A 23,736-nucleotide genomic window follows, 5' to 3' on the forward strand; every position below is an offset into this window, starting at 1 on the left:
CAACAAGCAGAGTCTTCCTTGGAGTCTGTAGCTGAACATGTTTTTCAAAGACTTATCTTCCATAAAGCTAATTCTCGTATCATTTACCAACACAGCAATCGGCATCAGCAATACTGCAGGAGATATTCATTACACGCAACATTAGAAATAACTACTTCATGAGGAGGACGACATCTTCATCTTCTACTACGGCTCTTGAAACATATTTAGCCAGAGTCCGTCACTGACTACATCTCCACCGGCCGTCTATATGAATGTTTCCAGTCTTCCCTGGACTGTAATCTTCTATCACGTTAGATCTCATGTCTGAACAGAAAAAAGGCTTCTCCCCTGTGTGAGTTCTCTTGTGCTCAACCAAATCTGTTTTCCGGCTAAAATATTTCCCACATTCTGAACAGCAAAAAGGCTTCTCCCCTGTGTGGGTTCTCTGATGCTTAACCAAATCTGTTTTCCGGCTAAAACATTTCCCACATTCTGAACAGCAAAAAGGCTTCTCCCCTGTGTGAGTTCTCTGGTGATTATACAAACCTGATTTCCGGCTAAAATATTTCCCACATTCTGAACAGGAAAAAGCCTTCTCCCCTGTGTGAGCTCTCTGATGTTTGATTAAACTTGATTTCTCTGTAAAACATTTTCCACTTTCTGAACAAATTTTGAATGAGAATAGTATCTTGATAAATCCTCAAACACAGAATGCAGTTGCATCTCAAACTAATAAAACGAAAATTACACATTTTTTTCACGTGGTCCCCGGACGTTGTCCAAAACGAAAAAGAAATTTAGGGGATGTAGAGGGAGTGGAAAAACCCGAGGCCTCAACAACAAAAATAGTCCAAATGCCGAAATTGAGACACAATCCAAATATAAAGAAAATGAAATCTTGCAAATGAACCAGAATACAAATTCCCTGCAGATAGAAACCCCTATCGGTTGTGGGGGTATTTTTAATATTTCTAGCTATGTGCTATCTGAAGCTGAACAATCCTTGGTAGGTCGAGGATTATCTTTCTGTCCAGCTGTCCCATTTAATAATTTCACTTTGTTCTGTGATTTAAATGAATTTATAAGGAAATTGACACTAAAAAGGCATTTTCTATTGGAAGATAAGAGAAAATCACATCCTATTAGTTCATGCTCAACAGTATCCCCCTCCATTCAAGAATCTAATATACCAGGCCCCCCATTACTGGACCCTTTCACTCATGTAAATGTGAAGGGGAAAAATAGTGTGTGTATTAATAAATCAGTCCTTTTAATATTTTTGCCCTGTTATTGGCGCTCTGGTACCGCTATTCATATTCACTGATTGTCCTTTTCCCCCTGTTGGGGTGCGGTAGAGCTGCCTTTAATTTATTGTTTTTTCACCTGTGGGAGCAATTTAATTAAAATTACTACCCTGGTTTTCCAAGCTGCACTGCCTTAACCCCTCCGGAACGCTGCCGGGGGTGTTGGTGAAGCTGGGCGTCTATCTCGGCATTACATGCTACTAACCTGACCACGTGATATACCACCAAGAGATCAGGATCTGTGAACGCCGCTGGAAATAGATGACAGCCACCAACAGAGCGGAGCTTGTGGAGCTTTACACTGGGGTTGTGCAGAGGTGCACAACTTCATAAGGTTAGTAGCCATCCCAACACCCCTCTACAAATTGCAATACTGAGTCACCCATTGCACCTTGTTCTCTCCTCTCTTTACATTTGCAAAGCAACATGGCTTCCATAAACCAATCCAGCAATATCCGATCTCCCAAAGTCAGATCTCCCCCTCACTTCTGAGCCTTGCAGTGCGCCCAAACCACATTCAACATCCATGTATTTGACATTACTATAGTGAGAAGAACCCACTTAATTGATGGTGTGTGTCTCCTGGAGCACAATCTGGGCACTATGTGTTGGGTAATGAAATTATATATTTGTAATTTTCACTCTCCATCATCCACTGCGTGCTAATTTCCGGAAAGTGCCTGTGGAGTCAAAATAGTCACTACTCCTATAGATTATATCACTGAGGGTTATAATTTCAAAAATGGAGTCACTTTATGGGGATTTCTACTGCTCTGGTTTTCTGCAATTTGGTCACATTAGGGCTTCTGCAAATGGTGGGTCCCATCTCCTCTGGGATCTGCTCCTGCGACATCTGCTTCTCTCACCAGGAGCCGCCTTATTCATCCTGCAGGTGGCGCTGGTGATGGAGGAGACGTCAGAATCAGAAGCTCTGGGCGGCGCAGGCTCTGTCCAGCCAGTAAGATTAGGGTGCCTGGGACCAGTAGTACCATCCAGTCTGCCAGTATGGGTGTGTGTGCTGTCCAGCTGGAGTAATCTGCTCCCTGCTTCAGCCATTTGGAAAGCACCGCACCCTACTAAAGCTGGAAGCATATTGCTGGAAGCTGCCAGATACAGCCTTGTTCTCCTCTGGTTCAGTCCTCTGTGCTCCGCTCCCGGCTTGTGTATTTGTGTCCTGTTGTGACCTCGGCCCATTTACTGACTACTTTTGTGTGATTTTGTATTTTCTCTGACCTCCATGTTCTGACCCGGCTATCTGACTATTCTTCTTGCCATCTCACACCACAGAACATTAGGTAACACTGTGGCCCAATCTTAGGGGGTCTCTGTCTAAGTCCAAATCCATGTAAAGGTGTTAAAGGATGATGAGCAAGGCAAACCCTGGGATCTGGAAAATGGAGTAGATCGCGCCAAGCCTGTTTGTGGTAGCCATCTTTTGAGCTGCCAGGTGACAATGAACAGTGTCCCCAATACATTGTGTCTGCACACTATCCCAGCAAAATCTGCATTCAAATAGCTAAATGGCGCTCCTTCCCTTCTTAACCTGCCATGTGCCCAGACAGTAGTGTACAACCGTATATGGGGTATTGTCAGATTCAAGAGAAGTTGGAAAATAATTCATAGAATCATAGAATGGTAGAGTTGGAAGGGACCTCCTGGGTCATCTGGTCCAACCCCCTGCTCAAAGCAGGATTCACTAGATCATCTCAGACAGATGTCTGTCCAGCCTCTGTTTGAAGACGTCCATTGAAGGGGAACTCACCACCTCTCGTGGCAGCCTGTTCCACTCATTAATCACCCTAACTGTCAAAAAGTTTTTTCTAATATCTAATCTGTGTCTCCTCCCATTTAGTTTCATCCCATTGCTTCTAGTCTTTCCTTGTGCAAATGAGAATAAAGATGATCCTTCTACAATGTGACAGCCCTTGACATATTTGTAGACAGCTATTAAGTCTCCTCTCAGTCTTCTTTTTTGCAAGCTAAACATTCCCAAATCCTGCAACCGTTCCTCATAGGACATGGTTTGCAGACCAGTCACCATTCTGGTCGCTCTTCTCTGAACTTGCTCCAGTTTGTCGATGTCTTTTTTAAAATGTGGTGCCCAAAACTGTACACAGTATTCCAGATGAGGTCTGACCAAAGAGGAGTAAAGACCGATAATGACTTCACGTGATCTAGACTGTATGCTTCTGTTAATACATCCCAGAATTGTATTTGCCTTTTTTGCTGCTGCATCACACTGTTGACTCATGTTCAGTCTATGATCTATTAGTATACCTAAGTCTTTTTCACATGTACTGTTGCTTAGCTCTATTCCTCCCATTCTGTATATGCTTTTTTCATTTTTATTGCCCAGATGTAGTACTTTGCATTTTTCCCTGTTAAAAACCATTCTGTTGGTTGCTGCCCACTGCTCCAGTTTATTTAGGTCTTTTTGAATCCTCTCTCTCTCTTCTCTAGTATTAGCTATCCCTCCTAGCTTTGTGTCATCAGCAAATTTAATCAGTTTACCCTCAATTCCTTCATCTAAATCATTGATAAAGATGTTGAACAATACAGGTCCCAGGACGGAGCCCTGTGGTACCCCACTTGAGACATTCATCCAGCTGGATGTGAAGCCATTTACAACCACCCTTTGAGTCCGATCACTAAGCCAGTTATGAATCCACCTAACAGTTGCCTGGTCCATTGCATACTTGGTCATTTTTTCAATAAGGATGGTGTGAGATACTTTGTCAAATGCTTTGCTGAAGTCAAGATATACTATATCTACAGCATTTCCCTGATCCACCCAGTCAGTGATTCTGTCATAGAAGGAAATTAAGTTAGTCTGACATGACTTGTTAGTTACAAACCCATGCTGACTCTGGTTAATCACTTCATTCTTATCCATATACTTATATACATGTTGTTTAATAATTTGTTCAAAGATCTTTCCTGGTATAGAAGTCAGACTCACCGGCCTATAGTTCCCTGGGTCCACCTTCTTCCCCTTTTTGAAGATAGGAACAACATTTGCTCTTCTCCAGTCTTCTGGGACTTCTCCTGTTCTCCAAGAATTTTCAAAGATTATGGAGAGTCGTTCTAAAATTTCTTCTACGATCTCCTTCAGTACTCTGGGGTGTAATTCATCTGGACCTGGAGACTTGAACTCATTTATGTTAGCTAAATATTCCCTCACAATCTTTCTGTTTACAGATAACTTGGATTCCTCTATTCCTTTAAAAGGACAGTGAAGATCAGTTGATGTTACATTTTCTTTCTGAGAGAAAACAGATGCAAAATAGGAATTAAAAAGTTCGGCCTTCTCAACATCCTCTCTTACCATTTCTCCATTTTCATCCTGTAAAAATCCTATAGCATCTTTGACTTTTCTTTTACTTTTGACATACCCCCAAAATCCTTTTTTATTGCTTTTGACATCTCTTGCAAGCCTTAATTCATTGTCAGCTTTAGCTAACCTGATACGTGCCCTGCAGGATCTGCAGACTGCATTATAATCTTCTTTAGATATGCCTCCCTCTTTCCATTTAATAAACATTTCTTTCTTTCTTTTTAGCATGTGTTTAAGTTCTGTGTTCATCCATCCTGGTTTCCTTAAATGCTTCCCATTCTTCCTACTTTTCGGGATTGTTAACGATTGTGCTTTGAGAATCTCATTTTTAAAAATTTCCCATCCTTCCTGGACATTTTTGTCCTTAAGGACATCCAGCCATTGGATCCCTCCTATTCTCTTTCTGAGTCTCTTAAAATCTGCCTTTCTAAAATCTAACCTTGAAGTCTGAGTCTTCACATGTCTTCCTCCTCTAGTTATCCAAAATTCTATAATAGCATGATCGCTGCCTCCTAGGGTCCCAGCCACCTTTACCTCCTCAACCATTTCCTCCCTGTTTATAAGGATTAGATCCAAAGTAGCAGATCCCCTTGTTTTCTCCCCTACCTTTTGGAAGATAAAGTTGTCAGCAAGAGACGATAAGAATTTGCTTGACCTGTTAGTTTTACTTGAGAGAGATTCCCAACAAATGTCTGGATAGTTGAAATCTCCCATGACCACTACGTCATATTTTTTGGAGAACTTGGTCATTTGATACATAAAGAGTTCATCCATATCTTCAGCTTGCCCAGGTGGCCTGTAGTAAATGCCTACAATGGTGTCCTTTCCGTTGTTCTCTCCTTGTATTCTTACCCAAACAGTTTCCACAGAACTCCCAGTCTCTGAAGCTTCAATCTCTGTGCAGATATACGCTTTTCTAACATACAATGCAACACCTCCTCCTCGTTTATCAAGTCTGTTTCTTGCAAATAAGTTGTATCCTTTTAGCCTTTTATTCCAATCATGTGTATCGTCCCACCAAGTTTCAGTGATTCCAATGACATCATATTCCTTTTCCTGCATTAGTAGTTCCAATTCTCCTTGTTTGTTGCCCATGCTTTGTGCATTTGTATAAAAACATTTTAGTTTGTGATTGGTTTCTCTTCCTCCCATATTTTTATTATTTAAATAGTTTTGTCTTTGTTCTTCCTTTCCACTTCCAGTAGCAGAGATCTCAATAGTATTTGTCAGCTGTATGGCTTTTTCTGGCCTTTTGCTTCCCTTCCCACATTGTTCTAGTTTAAAGCTCTTCTGATGAGTGTAGCAAGGCGACTTCCAAATACATGTTTTCCAGTCTTCGTAAGGTGCACCCCATCTCTAGCAAGTAGTCCATCGTATAGGTAATTCATTCCGTGATCCAGAAATCCAAATCCTTGCTGACGGCACCATCGAGGTAAGGTCCATTTGTTTCCTATTATCCTTTGTGAAGAATTCCAGAGTTATCACCACATAAAGTGACACACGTCAGATTTTAAAAATGGGTCCAGATAGGAACACAAAACTGGCTGCAGGAAGGGGTTAAATCAGAGTATTTTGGGCACTAACTACTGTAGTCAAAACTGTGACTATAGACAATAACACATCTACTGAAACGATCAAACTCAACAGTCTCCATCAGTAAGTAGTGAGTAACTAGTGGTGAAACCTCTCGGGTAATTGGAGTATGGGGCTCGGGGGCTCTTGGGAATCTAAACTATCGTAAGGGACAATATTTTCTGTCAGATGAGTTTCAAGAAGAAATATCAGACGTTCAAAGAGAACTTTTTATAATAGTGCAGAGATGAGGGGTCTTAAATTTAGCTTAGAGATATATCATGGCACAGGTGTAATGTTATTTTTGTTTAGTTTATCACAATCCTGTTTGAAGTTAGTCAGTTTTAAAAGAAATTGAAAAGTCTGGATAAAGGGAAACTCTGCTGTTATTGTACAGAAATTCACACTTGCCCCTCACTGCACAATTAATGTTGTAGATCATAAATGTGAAGTTTGGCCAGAAAGACTGGACCTGGTCTTGTAGGGACCATATGAGGACATTCAGCAGCACAGAAGGGAGAGAAGGTAGATTCATCCAATAAGATATCAGGGATCTAGGAAGCCAACAGCATCATTACCCTCCGCTTTCATCATAATATTTTTCTTCAAGTGATTTTCTGGCTTTGTGATTTACAGATCTGGGCAGGTAACGTCTCCTAATCCCAGGGGGGAGGTGGATCCTCCAGGTTGTAAGTTCTATGGAAAAGGGTTTTAAATGCCCAAAATCATTTGAATATTTTTGGATGGAGGAGAATGTTGTGGTCTGGAGGCAAAATGGTGATTACACGATTGTGATACGGCCGGACTACACCACCGATAAAGCAGCCACAGCTGGTGACTGAGAAGAATCTGTGACTTCTCTGCATTTAGTGGTCACTACTCACCTGGGTAGTCATATGTAGGAATCTCCTCTTTACACTGCTCATCATCCCTCACATATGTCTCTGTAGTATTAATATGGGTCAGATCTTCACCCTGAAACAAATATTATAAAAGTCACAAACAGATGAGAAGTCACATCTATGATCGGCTCTAATCCTGCCATCTCCACCGATCTCATTACACAAGTAGAAAACATATAATACTGGTGGATAAAACAAGACTGAGCACAAGACCTTCACAGCCGTCTACACATCATAGGGGAGATCTCATGACACCTTCTCTCCATCTACCTGATGATCCTGAGGAACAATGGGATCTTCTTGTTTACAGTCCTGTAGAAGAAGAGGATGGGGACATCTCTCTGGTGTTGTCCTCTTACTGGATAGATCTGGAGGAAACACATACAGGGACTGAATTCATTCTTTACATACAGATAATTATAGGCCGTGTGTATTTAGTCCTGTCTATTACCTGGTGATGTGAGGGGCTGAGGAACCTCCATCATGACGTCCTTGTACAGATCTTTGTGTCCTTCTAAATACTCCCACTCCTCCATGGAGAAATAGACAGTGACATCCTGACATTTTATAGGAGCCTGACACATACAATGATACAGTCATCCCCCCGATCCTTTCATAGCGCTATTGTATAATGTCCCAGCATTCCCAGCAGTGTCACCTCTCCAGTCAGCAGCTCAATCATCTTGTAGGTAAGTTCTACGATCTTCTGGTCATTGATGTCATCATGTATGAAGGGGTGAGATGGAGGCCCTGTGATTGGGCTCAGTGGTCTTTCCCATCCCTCAGACACATGGACCTGACAGCGCTCACTAGAGGTCTTCTTCACTACTGTGTAATCCTGGTTATGTAGAGATGTATAAATAAATCTCACTCCAGACATTTCCAGAGTCCTCACCTCTCCAGTTCTGTCCATCTGTTATTCCCATAGATAAGAATGATGTAATGTGACGTCATCAGAATCTCTCACCTCTCCAGTAAGCCGGAAGAGGATCTCTAGGGTGAGGTGTAATATCCTCTCTGCCATCTTGTCTCTATTCATATCCATCTTTGATGGGTCCATAAGGAAAATTCTCTTAAATAGAAGATCTTCACTGAGAGGATCTGATATTGTAGGGACCTGAATGAGAAGATGATGAGCTGATGTAACATCATAAAAATCCTGGGTAATAATACAATTACTGGAGATAATAAGGGGAAACATATGAGGACATATATTATTTTACAGTATTTAGTTTTCTTCATTACATCTAGTAATAAAACCTATATATTTTAGGCCACATTCAGCAAGCAGTTCCTTCCTTGGAGTCTGTAGCTGAACACGTTTCTCAAAGACTCATCTTCCATAAAGCTAATTCTCGTCTTATTTACCGACACTGCAATCGGCATTAGCAATACTGCAGGAGATATTCATTACACGTGACATGAGAAATAACTACTTCATGAAGAGGACAACATCTTCATCTTCTACTGCGGCTCTTGAAACATATTTAGCCAGAGTTCATCACTGACTACATCTCCACCGGCCGTCTATATGAATGTTTCCAGTCTTCCCTAGACTGTAATCTTCTATCAAGTTAGATCTCATGTCTTAACAGAAAAAAGGCATCTCCCCTGTGTGAGTTCTCTTGTGCTCAACCAAACCTGATTTCCGGCTAAAACATTTCCCACATTCTGAACAAGAATAAGGCTTCTCCCCTGTGTGAGTTCTCTGATGTCTGATAAAACTTGATTTCTCTGTAAAACATTTTCCACTTTCAGAACAAGAAAATGGCTTCTCCTCTGTGTGACTTCTCTGGTGATTAACAAGATTTGATTTCTGGTTAAAAAATTTCCCACACTTGAAACAAAAAAAATCTATTTTCTGCTGTGTGAATGCTTTGATATTTAAGAAAAAACTTTTCGAGGGAAAAACTATTTCCATATTCTGAACGTGAAAATGGCTTCTTTGCTTTAGGAGCAGTTTGTTCTTTAATGCTTATTTTGCGACTTTGATTTTCCTTAGTAGTTGGTAATGAATCAGAAGACAGGACCTGTTTCAAATGACCAGATGACAGATCTTTGCAGTGAAGGGATGATGGTATATCTGGAGTAATGGCATTCACTTCAATTGTATCTTGTGTGATCTCAAGATCATCTGATTTAAAAATTGAAGATGTCAGCTGTCCCTCTGAGCTCCTGGTACAGTCATCTGCCAAGAATAAAACAAATTATTATTTATGAGTAACATATCCTTAAAATTTATATTGTTGAATATTTTTACTTAAACTCTCCGTAAAAATGTACTTTATGTAAAAAAGAGATTTTTGTGTACTCACTGTAAAATCTCTTTCTCTTAGCCTCTAATTGGGGAACACAGGACCTTGGGTGTTATGCTGCTGTCCACTATGCATAATCTGAAAAAGATTAAGCGTGGCTCCTCCTCTGCAGCATACACCCCTGGACGGCATCAGCCTTCTCCAGTTTGTGCAAAAGCAGTAGGAGGAACGTAACATGGATAACATAACCATGCCTATAAGAAGGCAACTATGTACGAGCTCAAAGGAAAAACAATATGAGAACTCAACATAACAACGGCCCGGAACGGACAACAGGGTGGGAGCTGTGTCCCCCAATTAGAGGCTAAGACAAAGAGATTTTACGGTAAGTACACAAAAATCTCCTTTACTCTGTCGCCTCATTGGGGGAAACAGGAGCTTGGGACGTCCCAAAGCAATCCCTGGGCGGGAAGCAATGGACGAATATTGTGTAGACGGTCGCCGCCTGCAGAACACGTCTGCCCAGGCTCGCGTCTACTGAGGACTGGGTATGAACCCTGTAGTGTTTGGTAAACGTGTGTAGGCTAGTCCAGGTGGCTGCCTTACACACTTGTTGTGCCGAAGCCTGGTGCCAAATGGCCCAGGAGGCCCCTACCGCACGTGTGCCTTAATACCAGCTGGAAGAGGAAAATTTTTGAGGCGGTAGGCCTCTTGTATGGTGAATTTGATCCACCTGCCAAGGGTAGCTTTGGAAGCTGGCAGACCCTTGCTGCCGCCTTCCAGAAGCAGGAAAAGAGAATCAGACTTCCAGAAGGGCGTAGTCCTAGACACATAGATACGCAATGCCCTGACAAGGTCAAGCGTATACAGAGCCTTCTCCACTCTATGAACCGGGACCGGACAGAAGGATGGCAGTGAAATTTCCTCATTGAGGTGGAAGTTGGACACAACCTTCGGGAGGAAGGATGGGACCGTACGGAGGACTACCTTGTCCTGGTGAAAAGCCAGGGAGGCCGTCTGCAGGAGAGTGCTGTCAGTTCAGACACCCTGCGTAGCGAGGTGATTGCCACCAGGAAAACCATTTTCTGGGATAGAAGGCGGAGTGGGACTTCCCTAAGGGGTTCAAAGGGTGTTTCCTGCAATGCTGTCAGCACCAAGTTGAGGTCCCACGTTTCTAGTGGTCGTCTGTAGGGGGGAACCAATCGGGAAACCCCCTGAAGAAATGTCCTTACTTGCGGCTTGTTAGCGATGCACCTCAGAAAAAGCACTGAGAGAGCTGACACCTGGCTCTTAAGGGAGGCCAGGGACAGTCTGGCCTCCAGACCCGATTGGAGAAACCCAAGTACCCTGGGGAGGGAATAAGGGAATGGGATCTGGCCACTAGAGATTCGCACCAGGTAAAGAAGGCTTTCCAGGTACAGTAATAAATCTTAGCAGAGGTTGGCTTCCGTGCCCTGAACATGGTTCCAATGACGTCCGGCGAGAACCCTGACTGGGTTAAAACCCAGGTCTCAATGGCCACGCCGTCAAATTGAGGGCCCCTGAGTTCTGGTGGTAGAACGGGCCTTGTGACAGAAGATCGGGGTGGTCGGGGAGACGCCAGGGGACATCTGCTGTGAGCTGTACAATTTCGGCGTACCATGTACGTCTGAGCCAGTCCGGTGTGATTAGGATGGTTGGAACTCCCTTTTACTTGATCTTCCTCACCACTCTGGATATCAGGGGAAGAGGTGGAAAATGTACAGGAACTGGAACTGGGTCCAGTCCTGAACCAGGGCGTCCGCTCCTAGCGCCTGCGGGTCGTGTGTTCTGGCCATGAAGTTGGAGACCTTGGCATTGAAGTGGGATGCTATTAGGTCCACGTCCGGAGTCCCCCAGCGATGGCAGATCTGTCAAAAAACTTCGGGATGGAGAGACCACTCTCCCGAGTCCATTCCTTGCCGGCTGAGGAAGTCTGCTTCCCAGGTGTCCACACCCGGAATGTGGACCGCAGAGAGAACCGAACCGGTGTCTTCCGCCCAGTGGAGAATGTGTGTCACTTCTCGCATCGCCTGGGCACTGCGGGTCCCCCCTTGGTGATTCACATATGCCACAGCCGTGCCGTTGTCCGACTGTATTCTGATGTGAGAGGCTGCCAGTAAGTGATGGAAGGCTCTCAATGCCAGGAGGATGGCACAAATTTCCAAGATGTTGATGGGCATGGTCGCTTCCACTGGGGACTACTTGCCCTGTGATCTGTGGTGTAGGAGTACCGCACCCCAACCCGTCAGGCTCGCATCGGTGGTCAGAACCTTCCATTGACCAGTGAGAAAGAATTTCCCCTTTGTTAGTAAGGTTGGGTTGAGCCACCAGTGGAGGGACCTCTTGGTTGACAACGTCAGCTGGAACTCCCTGTCGAGAGAAAGAGGGTTCCTGTCCCATGACTTGAGGATGGCTAGTTGGAGAGGCCTGAGGTGAAGCTGGGCAAATGGGACCGCTTCTATTGCCGCCACCATCCTGCTAAGGACTCTCATGGCAAACCGGAGAGATCAAGGGGGTTTGCTGAGGAGGGTGCGAACTCCTAGACAGAGAGGCAGTGCCTTGTCCTTGGGAGGGAGCACTAGACCCCTGAAGGTGTTGAATAGCATTCCCAGGAAGGTCAGAGACTGACTCGGGGTTGGTGATGACTTTTGTAGGTTGACTAACCCGCCCAGGCGACAGAGTGTCGATTGTGATTGAGACGCTGAGCTCGCAGTCCTTGAAGGTGGAAGCCTTGATAAGGAGATCGTCCAGGTATGGAATGACTACTATGCCTCTGGAGTGCAGGACGTCCATGGTGGCTGCCATGACTTTGGTAAACACTATGGGAGCCGTGGCGAGTCCGAACGGGAGAGCCACGAACTGGTAGTGGTCCTGGTCGATTGCGAACTTGAGAACTCTCTGATGGGCAGGCGCAATTGGTATATGCAGGTATGTGTCTTGTATGTCTATGGAGGCGAGAAATTCTCCCTTTTTCATAGACGCAATGATGGACCGAAGGGACTTCATGCGGAAGTGACGTACCCGTACATATTTGTTGAGCTGCTTTAGGTTCAGTATGGGCCATACACCGCCTCCTTTATTGGGGACTACGAATAAATTGGAGTAGAACCCTCGGAAGCGCTCGGCCGCGGGGACTGGTACTATGACTCCTGCTTGAAGAAGAGAGAAGACCGCTTGGCGGAAGGCACGAGCCTTGTGTGGCGGTTTTGGGGGAACAGAAATAAAGAGTCTGTTTGGTGGGTTGGAAGTGAACTCTATCTTGTATCCCGAAGACACTAGTTCCCTGACCCACCTGTCTTCTGTAATAGGCAGCCATACTTGATGAAAGAGCAAAAGTCAGCCACCTACAGGTGGGGTGTCTTTCGGAGTCAGTGAGTCATGATGAGGAGAAGGTCTGAGGTTTTCCTACTTTGGACTTTGACTGGCCTGCTTTTGACTGCCAGGTCTTGTCCGACTTTTGCGTCGGCCGCGAGTTGTCCCTGCATGGGAGGCGATTGCTATTTTGTGCTGGCCGTGAGGCGGACCAGCCCGAAGAGTTCCGAAAGGATCGGAATCGAGTTTGGTTATGCTTATTGTAAGTGCGTTTGGGTTTCAGTTGGGGGAGGAGAGGTACTCTTACCCCCGGTGGCGTTGGATATCATCGTGTCCAACTGTTCACCAAAAAGTCGACCACTGCGGTACGGGAGGTGTGTAAGGAACTTCTTTGAGGCTGCGTCTGCTTTCCATTCCCGCAGCCAGAGGATACGCCGAATCGTGATGTCGTTTGATGCTATCCCCGCTGCACCCCTTGCATAATCCAGAGCGGCATGAAGCATGTAATCAGATGCAACTGCTATTTGAACCGCTTGGTCAGACAGCTCAGGAACAGATACTTGGAGGCCAGCTTGTAAATTTTGGGCCCAAGCCAGGATGGCCTTGGCAACCCAAACTGAAGCGAACGCGGGAGCCAGCGAGGCCCCTGCAGCCTCGAAAATTGAACGAGACATGCGTTCTACCTGCCGGTCTGCTGCATCCCTGAGGATTGAGCTATCTGGCAGTGAAAGGAGTTACTGTGCTGCTAGCCTAGAGACTGGGGGATCCACTTTGGGTGGATCTGTCCATTCCTTGGTGGTCTCCTGTGGGAAGGGGTACCGCTCTTCCAGATATTTCCGATTGGTAAACTTCTTCTCAGGCTGTGAGAACTGCTTTTTAAGGATCGACTTAAGCTCTGGGTGGTCAAAGAAGACCTTAGGCGGCTTCAGAACTCCTTCAAAGGAAATCTTGTGTTGTGGTGCCTCCAGGGGCGGATCAGAAATGTCCAGCACCTGATGGATGGACGAGATTACGTCCTCAACTAGCGCTCTATTGCTAGGGGAAATTGGGTTCAGGGACCCTTCAGTTTCCTTGTCTGAGTCGGAATCACAGATGCCTTCTGAATCCTGTGTATCGCTAAGGCGTCTCCTGCTGGGTGAACCGGGGTGGAGGCCTTCTCTGGTCAGGGATCGCTGCGGAGAACTGTATTGTTTGTCCCTGGTAGGGGACGGTCTAGATGATCTGGAACTACGGTATGTCTCCCTAGAAGGGGATGACCGTGTGCTATGGGATGACGCAGATGAACATGACCTGTGGGTCCGCTTGCGTCCTGACCTCGATGTGTCTGGGTCGACATGTCCCTGAGTCAAGCTTTCCCTTTGCTGGGTAGCGTTCATAGCCGAGGCATGACTCTGCAGAGCCTGAAGCAATGTGGAAGTTAGGTTATCTATAGACTGTGTCATAGATTGCGACATCTGAGTGACCCATTCCAGCATGGCATTAGACACCGAAGCATTGGAAGGGGCTTCTTGGGGCTGTGGCACAGTAGTCTGGATGCAGTCCTGGCAGTGCGGATACATGCTGCCGCTGGGGAGAGTATTGCTGCAGGCTGTACAGAGTGTATAATAGCAGTCTTGCCTGGTTCTCTTGGACCTTGACCCCGGCATAGTGCACTGGGGTGGCTATGCAGAGGGCCCAACAGGGGAGGCTATGCAGAGGAGCCTATAAGGAATAATGGACTCACAGCCGAGGAAGAACTCCAGCTGTGATCTTATCCCACCAGTGTGCCCCTAGGTCAAGAGCCAAAGATCCACAGTCCTGTGCCCCTCAGAGACTGGCTGTGTCCCTTATTCTGCAGCAGATAATGGCCGCCGGAGTAAAGTTAAGACAGAAGGGGGGCGGAGAGCTGAAAGGGTGGCAGAACTGTGTAAAATCGCACCCTTTCAGTCTCGATCCGCCCCCTCTATGACACTGTAAAGTGTAATATTTGTCATTTGGGGGGCGGGCCGGGGAGAGGAGGTGGCGGCTTCGGCTAGGCCGAAGTCGCGGCCTAAATTGGGTGCCTGATGCCCAAAGGGACTCCAGGCCGGCGCAGAAGTCCGGGAGGGGGGCTGGATCTGAACCAGACAACCAGACCTCCCCGGATTTAAAGGCAGGGTAGCGGTGGGGTAGAAGAGAAAGGGGGGGCCCTGTGAACCTGTGAAGAGTCCCCCTGAGGCACCATAGAACTGGTGCTGCCGCAGAAACAGGGCGCAGGAAGGCCTGTGCCTCTGTTGTATCATGCCTGCCTGTGCTACCCCGGCCCCGACAGGAGCCCGCAGTAGGGCTGGGGTCCTTGGTGCCTGTACAGGCCCTACCTGAGGCGTTTCAACCTAATAACCCCAGGGGGGGATTAGGGAGGTTGGCTGTCACCATCAGGGGGCTATATCCTCGTCTCGACCTCAACCCAGAAACCGAAAGGAACTGGGGAAGGAGGGGGGTCTCGACTTCGAACCAGCACACGAGGGGCTGGGGAAGAAGCGACATGTGGAATAGCCATCTCGACTTCAACCGTGCACCCTGTATCAAGGGGCCGAGGAAGGAGCCATGCCGGGAGTCTCGCACTAGACCCACTTTTCTTTATCTGTAATCCCATCAGTGAAAACGGAGTAAACGTTTTAGGTGTGCCTCCTATGCGACACTAAGCAAAAACTGGAGAAGGCTGATGCCATTCAGGGGTGTATACTGCAGAGGAGGAGCCACGGTTAATATTTTCCAGATTATGCATAGTGTCGCTTCCTACTGGACAGCAGCATAACACACAAGGTCCTGTGTTCCCCAATGAGGTGACAGAGTAAGTATCATTATTTAACAAGAAAACATATCACAGAAAAAAATCAGCCTTACCAACACCAAATCAGATAACAAATGCACTAGCATTTTAGTGTTGGTTGGGTGTACTGGGGTGTCTGTCCATGTGGGGTGCACTTATATAGTGCTGGGCAGCCCTCCTGATCTAATAATATGGGCATCATCACTATCCTAAGCCAGACACTGCATCACACCTACCTGTGTGACTGGCGTCCTATGCAAGCTTCATCTGTGTGCATCTTTAATACTAGGCAACCACCCCCTCCATGAATTGGTAGGCTTGTGAGTGGTTGCTCCACCAGTATTTTGCACCTGCGCTGCCCCCCCCCTTTATCATGGAGGTCTGTGGCATCCTGCTAGTGCATTTGTTATATGATTTAGTGTTAGTAAGGCTGTATCTTTTTCTGTGATTTTTTTTAAATTTTGCCTTATGTTAGCCGTCATTATTCACCAAGACAATAACAGTTCACAGTCTAATAGAAAACCTCATAGGATGAACCAGTGGATCGTAGTGTCCAACTGTTTGTTAATTCTGCCTCCCAAATGTGGAATAAAAAGCCACCAAACAATGTTATGTAGGCAAAAATAATATCAATAAAAACTTCTACTCATCTCACAAAAAGCAAGTCCCCACTCAGGTCCATCATCTGTCAATGGAAAACCAGAGGCTTCCACATTATTAGTGGCTTAAAGGCTTTTGAAAAGCAACATGGCTTCCATAAACCAATCCACCAATATCCACTCTCCCAAAGTCAAATCTCCCCTCACTTCTGAGCCTTGCAGTGCGCCCAAACCACATTTAGCCTCCATGTATTTGACATTACTATAGTGAGAAGAACCCACTTAATTGATGGTGAGTGTCTCCTGGATCACAATCTGGGCACTATGTGTTGGGTAATAAAATTATATATTTGTAATTTTCACTCTCCAACATCCACTGCGTGCTAATTTCCGGAAAGTGCCTGTGGAGTCAAAATAGTCACTACTCCTATAGATTATTTCACTGAGGGTTATAATTTCCAAAATGGAGTCACTTTAGGGCTTCTGTAAATGGTGGGTCCCATCTCCTCTGGGATCTGCTCCTGCGACGTCTGCTTCTCTCACCAGGAGCCGCCTTATTCATCCTGCAGGCGGCGCTGGTGATGGAGGAGACGTCAGAACCAGAAGTTCTGGGTGGTGCAGGCTCTGTCCAGCCAGTAAGATTAGGGTGCCTGGGACCAGTAGTACCATCCAGTCTGGCAGTATGGGTGTGTGTGCTGTCCAGCTGCAGTAATCTGCTCCCTGCTTCAGCCAACTGGAAAGCACCGCACCCTACTAAAGCTGGAAGCATATTGCCGGAAGCTGCCAGATCCAGCCTTGTTCTCCTCTGGTTCAGTCCTCTGTGCTCCGCTCCCGGCTTGTGTATTTGATTCCTGTTGTGACCTCGGCCCGTTTACTGACTGCTTTTGTGTGATTTTGTATTTTCTCTGACCTCCATGTTCTGACCCGGCTATCTGACTATTCTTCTTGCCATCTCACACCACAGAACATTAGGTAACACTGTGGCCCAAGCTTAGGAGGTCTCTGTCTAAGTCCAAATCCATGTAGAGGTGTTAAAGGATGATGAGCAAGGCAAACCCTGGGATCTGGAAAATGGAGTAGATAGCGCCAAGCCTGTTCGTGGTAGCCATCTTTTGAGCTGCCAGGTGACTATGAACAGTGCCCCCAATACATTGGGTCTGCACACTATCCCAGCACAATCTGCATTCAAATAGCTAAATGGCGCTCCTTCCCTTCTTAACCGGCCATGTGCCCAGATAGTAGGATACAACCGTATATAGGGTATTGTCGGATTCAAGAAAAGGTGGAAAATAATTTGTAAGGTCCATCTGTTTCTTATTATCCTTTGTGAAGAATTCCAAAGTTATCACCATATAAAGTGACACACGTCAGATTTAAAAAATGGGCCCTGATAGGAACACAAAACTGGCTGCAGGAAGGGGTTAAATCAGAGTATTTTGGGAACTAACTACTGTAGTCAAAAACTGTGAGTACAGACAATAACACATCTACTGAAATAATCAAACTCAACAGTCTTCATCAGTAAGTAGTGAGTAACTAGTGGTGAAACCTCTCTGGGGTAATTAGAGTATGGGGCTCGGGGGCTCTTGGCAATCTAAACTATCTTAAGGGACAATATTTTCTGTCAGATGAGTTTCAAGAAGAAATATTAGATGTTCAAAGAGAACTTTTTATAATAGTGCAGAGATGAGGGGTCTCATATTTAGCTTAGAGATATATCATGGCACAGGTGTAATGTTATTTTTGTTTAGTTAATCACAATCCGGTTTGAAGTTAGTCAGTTTTAAAAGAAATTGAAAAGTATAAAGGGAAACTCTGCTGTTATTGTACAGAAATTCACACTTGGCCTCACTGCACATTTAATGTTGTAGATCATAAAAGTAAAGTTTGGCCAGAAACACTGGACCTGGTCTTGTAGGGACCATATGAGGACATTCAGCAGCACAGAAGGGAGAGAAGGTAGATTCATCCAATAAGATATCAGGGTTCTAGGAAGCCAACAGCATCATTACCCTCCGCTTTCTCTTACAGTCCTATCATAATATTTTTTTAAGTGATTTTCTGGCTTTGTGATTTACAGATCTGGGCAGGTAACGTCTCCTAATCACAGGGAGTAGGTGGATCCTCCAGGTTGTAAGTTCTATGGAAAAGGGTTTCAATGCCCAAAATCATTTGAACAGTTTTGGGTGGAAGAGAATGTTGTGGTCTGGAGGCAAAATGGTGATCACACGATTGTGATACGGCCGGACTACACCACTGATAAAGCAGCCACAGCCGGTGACTGAGAAGAATCTGTGACTTCTCTGCATTTAGTGATTACTACTCACCTGGGTAGTCATATGTAGGAATCTCCTCTTTACACTGCTCATCATCCCTCACATATGTCTCTGTAGCATTAATATGGGTCAGATCTTCACCCTGAAACAAAATATTGTAAAAGTCACAGACAGATGGAGAAGTCCCATCTATGATCAGCTCTAATCCTGCCATCTCCACCGTTATCATTACACAAGTATAAAACATATAATACTGGTGGATAAAACAAGACTGAGCACAAGACCTTCACAGCCGTCTACACATCATAGGGGAGATCTCATGACACCTTCTCTCCATCTACCTGATGATCCTGAGGAACATTGGGATCTTCTTGTTTACAATCCTGTGGAAGAAGAGGATGGGGACATCTCTCTGGTGTTGTCCTCTTACTGGATAGATCTGGAGGAAACACATATAGGGACTGAATTCATTCTTTACATACAGATAATTATAGGCCGTGTGTATTTAGTCCAGTCTATTACCTTGTGATGTGAGGGGCTGGGGAACCTCCATCATGACGTCTTTGTACAAATCTTTGTGTCCTTCTAAATACTCCCACTCCTCCATGGAGAAATAGAAAGCGACATCCTGACATCTTATAGGAACCTGACACATACAATGATACAGTCATCCCCCCGATCCTTTCATAGTGTTACTGTATAATATCCCAGTATTCCCAGCAGTGTCACCTCTCCAGTCAGAAGCTCAATCATCTTGTAGGTGAGTTCTAGGATCTTCTGATCATTGATGTTCTCATGTATCAGGGGGTGAGATGGAGGCCCAGTGATTGGGCTCAGAGGTCTTCCCCATCCCTCAGACACAGGGGCCTGACTGCGCTCACTAGAGGTCTTCTTCACTACTGTGTAACCCTGGTTAGGGAAAGACACATTAATAACTCTCACTCCAGACATTTCCAGAGTCCTCACCTCTCCAGTTCTGTCCATCTGTTATTCCCATAGATAAAATTGATGTAATGTGACGTCATCAGAATCTCTCACCTCTCCAGTAAGACGGAAGAGGATCTCTAGGGTGAGGTTTAATATCCTCTCTGCCATCTTGTCTCTATTCATATTCATCTTTGATGGGTCCATAAGGAAAATTCTCTTAAGTAGAAGATCTTCACTGAGAGGATCTGATATTGAGTAATAATACAATTACTGGAGATAATAAGGGGAAACATATGAGGAGATATATTATTTTACAGTATTTAGTTTTCTGCTTTACATCTAGTAATAAAACCTATATATTTAAGGCCACATACAGCAAGCAGTTTCTTCCTTGGAGTCTGTAGCTGAACACGTTTCTCAAAGACTCATCTTCCATAAAGCTAATTCTCGTCTCATTTACCGACACTACAATCGGCATTAGCAATACTGCAGGAGATATTCATTACACGTGACATGAGAAATAACTACTTCATGAGAAGGACGACGACATCTTCATCTTCTACTACGGCTCTACAAACATATTTAGCCAGAGTTCTTCACTGACTACATCTCCACCGGCCGTCTATATGAATGTTTCCCGTCTTCCCCGGACTGTAATCTTCTATCACGTTAGATCTCATGTCTGATTCACACACAGAAGTTTGATACATGGTAAGGTTTTTAATATTAAACAGTGTAGGACTATCCCGAATGGGTTCATTTTACCATGGTGGGATAGCTTTCATGCTCAAAAACAGTGTTACTAAGAACCCTATTTTATTTAAATGCACTTTTGGTTTTATTTATTTATTTACAGCAGGGTTTATGATCATTTTTCTTTATAGTTTTTTTCTGATTTATGGCCATAGTAAATATGCATTTATGTGCTGCATGGATACCAACTTAAACCAAGCTCAAATTCTGTGTTTTTTCACGGGCACCATAGTGGCCCTGTGGGCTGCTGCTATGGATGATACACCCCTAACTATCCAACTATCATATGGTAAAAATCTCATAGGTCCTGGATTCATTAGTATCTGCACGAAGAATGGGGCTAAGTGAGTATTTATTAAAAGGAATCCACTCCACCGACTACCCCACGGCCAGCAAGCATCAGAATCTTCACTGAATAAAAAGCCATTTCACAGCAAACAGACCTCTAATATGAGGCATACAGGTATGCATAGATTCACATTTCTATCACCTGTATACCAATATTAGAGGTCAGATAAGTCCCAAGGGGTGACAGATTCCCTTTCATCAGCCGTGGGGTAATCATAAAACCAGATATGTATCAAGGTATTCTAAGGTGGTTAATGGTTGTGTAGTCAATGGGAGGCATGTGTCACAGAAATGGCTGGTCTGTGTGATGTAACCAGGAGTGTTTCTCTAGGGCACATAAGCACTAAGAGGATCGGTTGGTGCACCTGGGAGCCGGGTTACGGGTAGCTAGGAGAGAATGGGCGGGTCCAGCTACCCACATACCTCACCTCTAGGTGTGGTTAACAGACTATAAAATGAAGGATGTTGATTGGTACATGGTCTGTGTGTTTGGAGGGAGAAGGCCTCCTGTGTATGTTTGTCTTCAGACCAAGCCAGGACACTAAACTCTACCCCAGCTTGTGTGCCACACAAGCCTGGCTGAGCAGAGACCTGCTAAGGACATTTACTTTGTTTGCCTGATCTAAAGGCTATTTGCTTTTCTGTTTGGCTTCTGGGTTTATGAAGCAATAAACCCACATGAACTTTTAAAGGAACATGCCTCCTGTTTTCCTCCTGTCACACCCAAGTGAGTAAAACCTCCACAATTAGTGTTAGACTTGCGGGCAGCGTTCCCAGCAGAGACGTGTGACTGCTACAGGATGGACTGCATGCCCTGGGTGAAGTCTGTCGCAAGCCAGCAAGCATCGCCAGACAAAATGGAGGACCAGCTGAAACACCAGGTCCAGTCACAGCAGCATCAACAGGAGACCAACAGGCTGTTGTTACAGCAGATCCAGCAGCACTAGCAGGAACAACATCAGCAGATGCAGCTTCTGGCAACCGCCATCCAGGGCAGGATGAGCGCTCCAACCCCAGGTCCGGAAGGCGGTATGACGGGCTTTGCAGAAAATGACCCTTGGGGGATGACGTTGAGACATTCCTGATGGTGTTTCAAAGGGTCATCGAGAGGGAGAAATTTACACAAGAGCAGTGGGCAGAGGTACTGTTGCCATACTTGACTAGGAGAGCCCCAGAGTTACGCGTAGTAGGTGTACTATGATTTAGCTTTGCAGGATGCCAAAGAGTATGGCAAGCTAAAAAGTGAGATTCTCGCACCCTTGGGGTTGACAATGACTATCAGGGCACAGCGGGTTCTTATCACCGGAACAAACCACCTCCGTCCCAAATGTTTGACCTGCTGCACCTGGTCCAGAAGTGGCGCAGCCAGAGGCCTCAATGCCTGTGCAGTTGGTAGAGTGGGTGGTGATGGACTGGTTTGTGCACTCCCTGCCGAGGCCCATACAGCCTTGGGTTGCCCAGGGTGATCCCCGGTATGCGGATGAACTGGTCGGACTGATCGAGAGATACCAGGGGGTTGAAGGTTCCTTGGGAAGGCAGCCCACTACATACTGGAGTTCCCAACAGGGGGTGGAGGCCCAAAAGGTGGTGGGACTTCCAAGGTCCAAATGGACGAGGGAGGTGGTGCCCAAGGTCCATACAGGTGATGTTGTTTGCTGGAGGTGCCCCGGCCCAGGCCATATAGCTGCCCATTGTCCCCTGACCCTTGAGCCGTTGGACTGCAGCATAGGACAACGTTGTTCATATTATGCTTATCCGGCCTACAGTGTGAACTGTCCAACCAGCGAGGGGCCACAAGCATGTCACGTGAAGGTGAACAGATGGGAGGTAACGGCACTGCTAGACTGGTGATCCTTATGAGGGCCACCCTTCCTCTCCAAATTATCCCGGGGAAAAAAGTCGGCGTTCAGTGCATTCATGGTGATGCTAAAGACTACCCTACGGGCCAGAGTGGACATTGAAATGGCCCACGGTACAGAGTCCCACGAGGTCGGCGTCGTTCAGGACTTGTTGCACCCTATTATTATAGGCTGGGACTTTTGCTTGTTTTGGGATCTGTGGGGGAAGGGTTCTGGGTTCGCTGGCTCAGATAAGAAAAAAATTAACCCTAATGAGGGATCACCACACCCAGAGTCAGACAGGTTTCCTTTTTGCGTCCTTGTGGGGGATGAGGAGGTAGTGCCCCATGAGTCTGCCATTCCAGAGTTAGGGGTGACCAGCGAGAATTTTGGGTCTGCCCAACATAGGGACCTAACTCTGAAGGAAGCCTTTAATAATGTCACTATTATAAATGGGGATGCACAGGAGTCGGGGGCTGACACAAGGTTTCCCCATTTTATGATGAGTAAGGAGTTGTTGTACCGGGTCAAGAAAGTGAGGGAGGAGAGTGTGGAGCAGTTAATAGTGCTGGGGCCTTTTACACGGAAGGTGTTGGACATGGCCCATTCACATGTCTTGGGGGGACATCTGGGAGTTGAAAAAACGCAGGAACGGATCGTGCATAGGTTCTATTGGTGAACATTGGACATAATTTCAAAAAACATCACAGTAAAAGATAATACCTTACCAACACCAGGTCAGATTGCCAATGCACTGCAGGATGCAGCAAGCCTACATAATAAAAGCAGGGCCAGCACATGTGCAAAATACTGAAGCAGACAGCCACTCACTAACCTACCAAATTCATGGAGGGGGTGGCTGTGTAGTATTATACATGCACACCGATGGAGTCTGCATAGGGCGGGTGCCAGTCACACAGATATGTGTGATGCACAGTGCAAAAAAGATGAAAAATAGTGTATAAGATAAATACACCACATGATAAATACCCCACCAGGCCTCTTTAGTGTTGGCTGGGTGAATTGGGGCATATGTCTTGTGGGCTTGCATGTATATAGTGCTTGGCAGCCCGTCTAATCTAATAGTATGGGCGTCATCAATAGGCTGCAAGCCAGACAATGTGCATCACACATATCTGTGTGACTGGCGCCCTATGCAGACTCCATTGGTGTGCATATATAATACTACACAGCCACTCCCTCCATGAAATAGTAGGTTAGTGAGTGGCGGTCTGCATCAGTATTTTGCACATGTGCTGGCCCCGCCTTTATCACTGAGGCTTGCCGCATCCTGAAGTGCATTGGTGATCTGACCTGGTGTTGGTAAGGCATTATCTTTTAGGCTATGTGCCCACGATGCGAAACAAACTGGCCAAATGCATAATATAAGACGAACCCTGGAGCTGAAAACAATGAATCAGACACCAGGTTCATATTGCCTACTCGTTGATCAGATGCAAAAAAGGAGAACAAAGAGAGCAATATGGCAAAACAGACAGCAATTTTATTCAAAAATACATTA

The 23,736-nt window shown here is 45.6% G+C and overlaps 1 protein-coding gene and 1 pseudogene across 1 annotated transcript in view; one reads left to right on the forward strand and one right to left on the reverse strand.

Annotated features, from left to right (window-relative positions):
• LOC141182609 (uncharacterized) overlaps positions 1-23,736 on the reverse strand; it is a 272,324-nt pseudogene that overhangs the window by 55,569 nt on the left and 193,019 nt on the right.
• The window catches only part of LOC141182601 (uncharacterized), a 116,731-nt gene that overhangs the window by 12,195 nt on the left and 80,800 nt on the right, over positions 1-23,736 (forward strand). The window lies entirely within an intron of this gene.

Source organism: Phyllobates terribilis, unplaced genomic scaffold (assembly GCF_046119375.1).
Source record: "Phyllobates terribilis strain yellow unplaced genomic scaffold, ASM4611937v1 Scaffold_35__1_contigs__length_13245226, whole genome shotgun sequence".
Lineage (NCBI taxonomy): Eukaryota > Metazoa > Chordata > Amphibia > Anura > Dendrobatidae > Phyllobates > Phyllobates terribilis.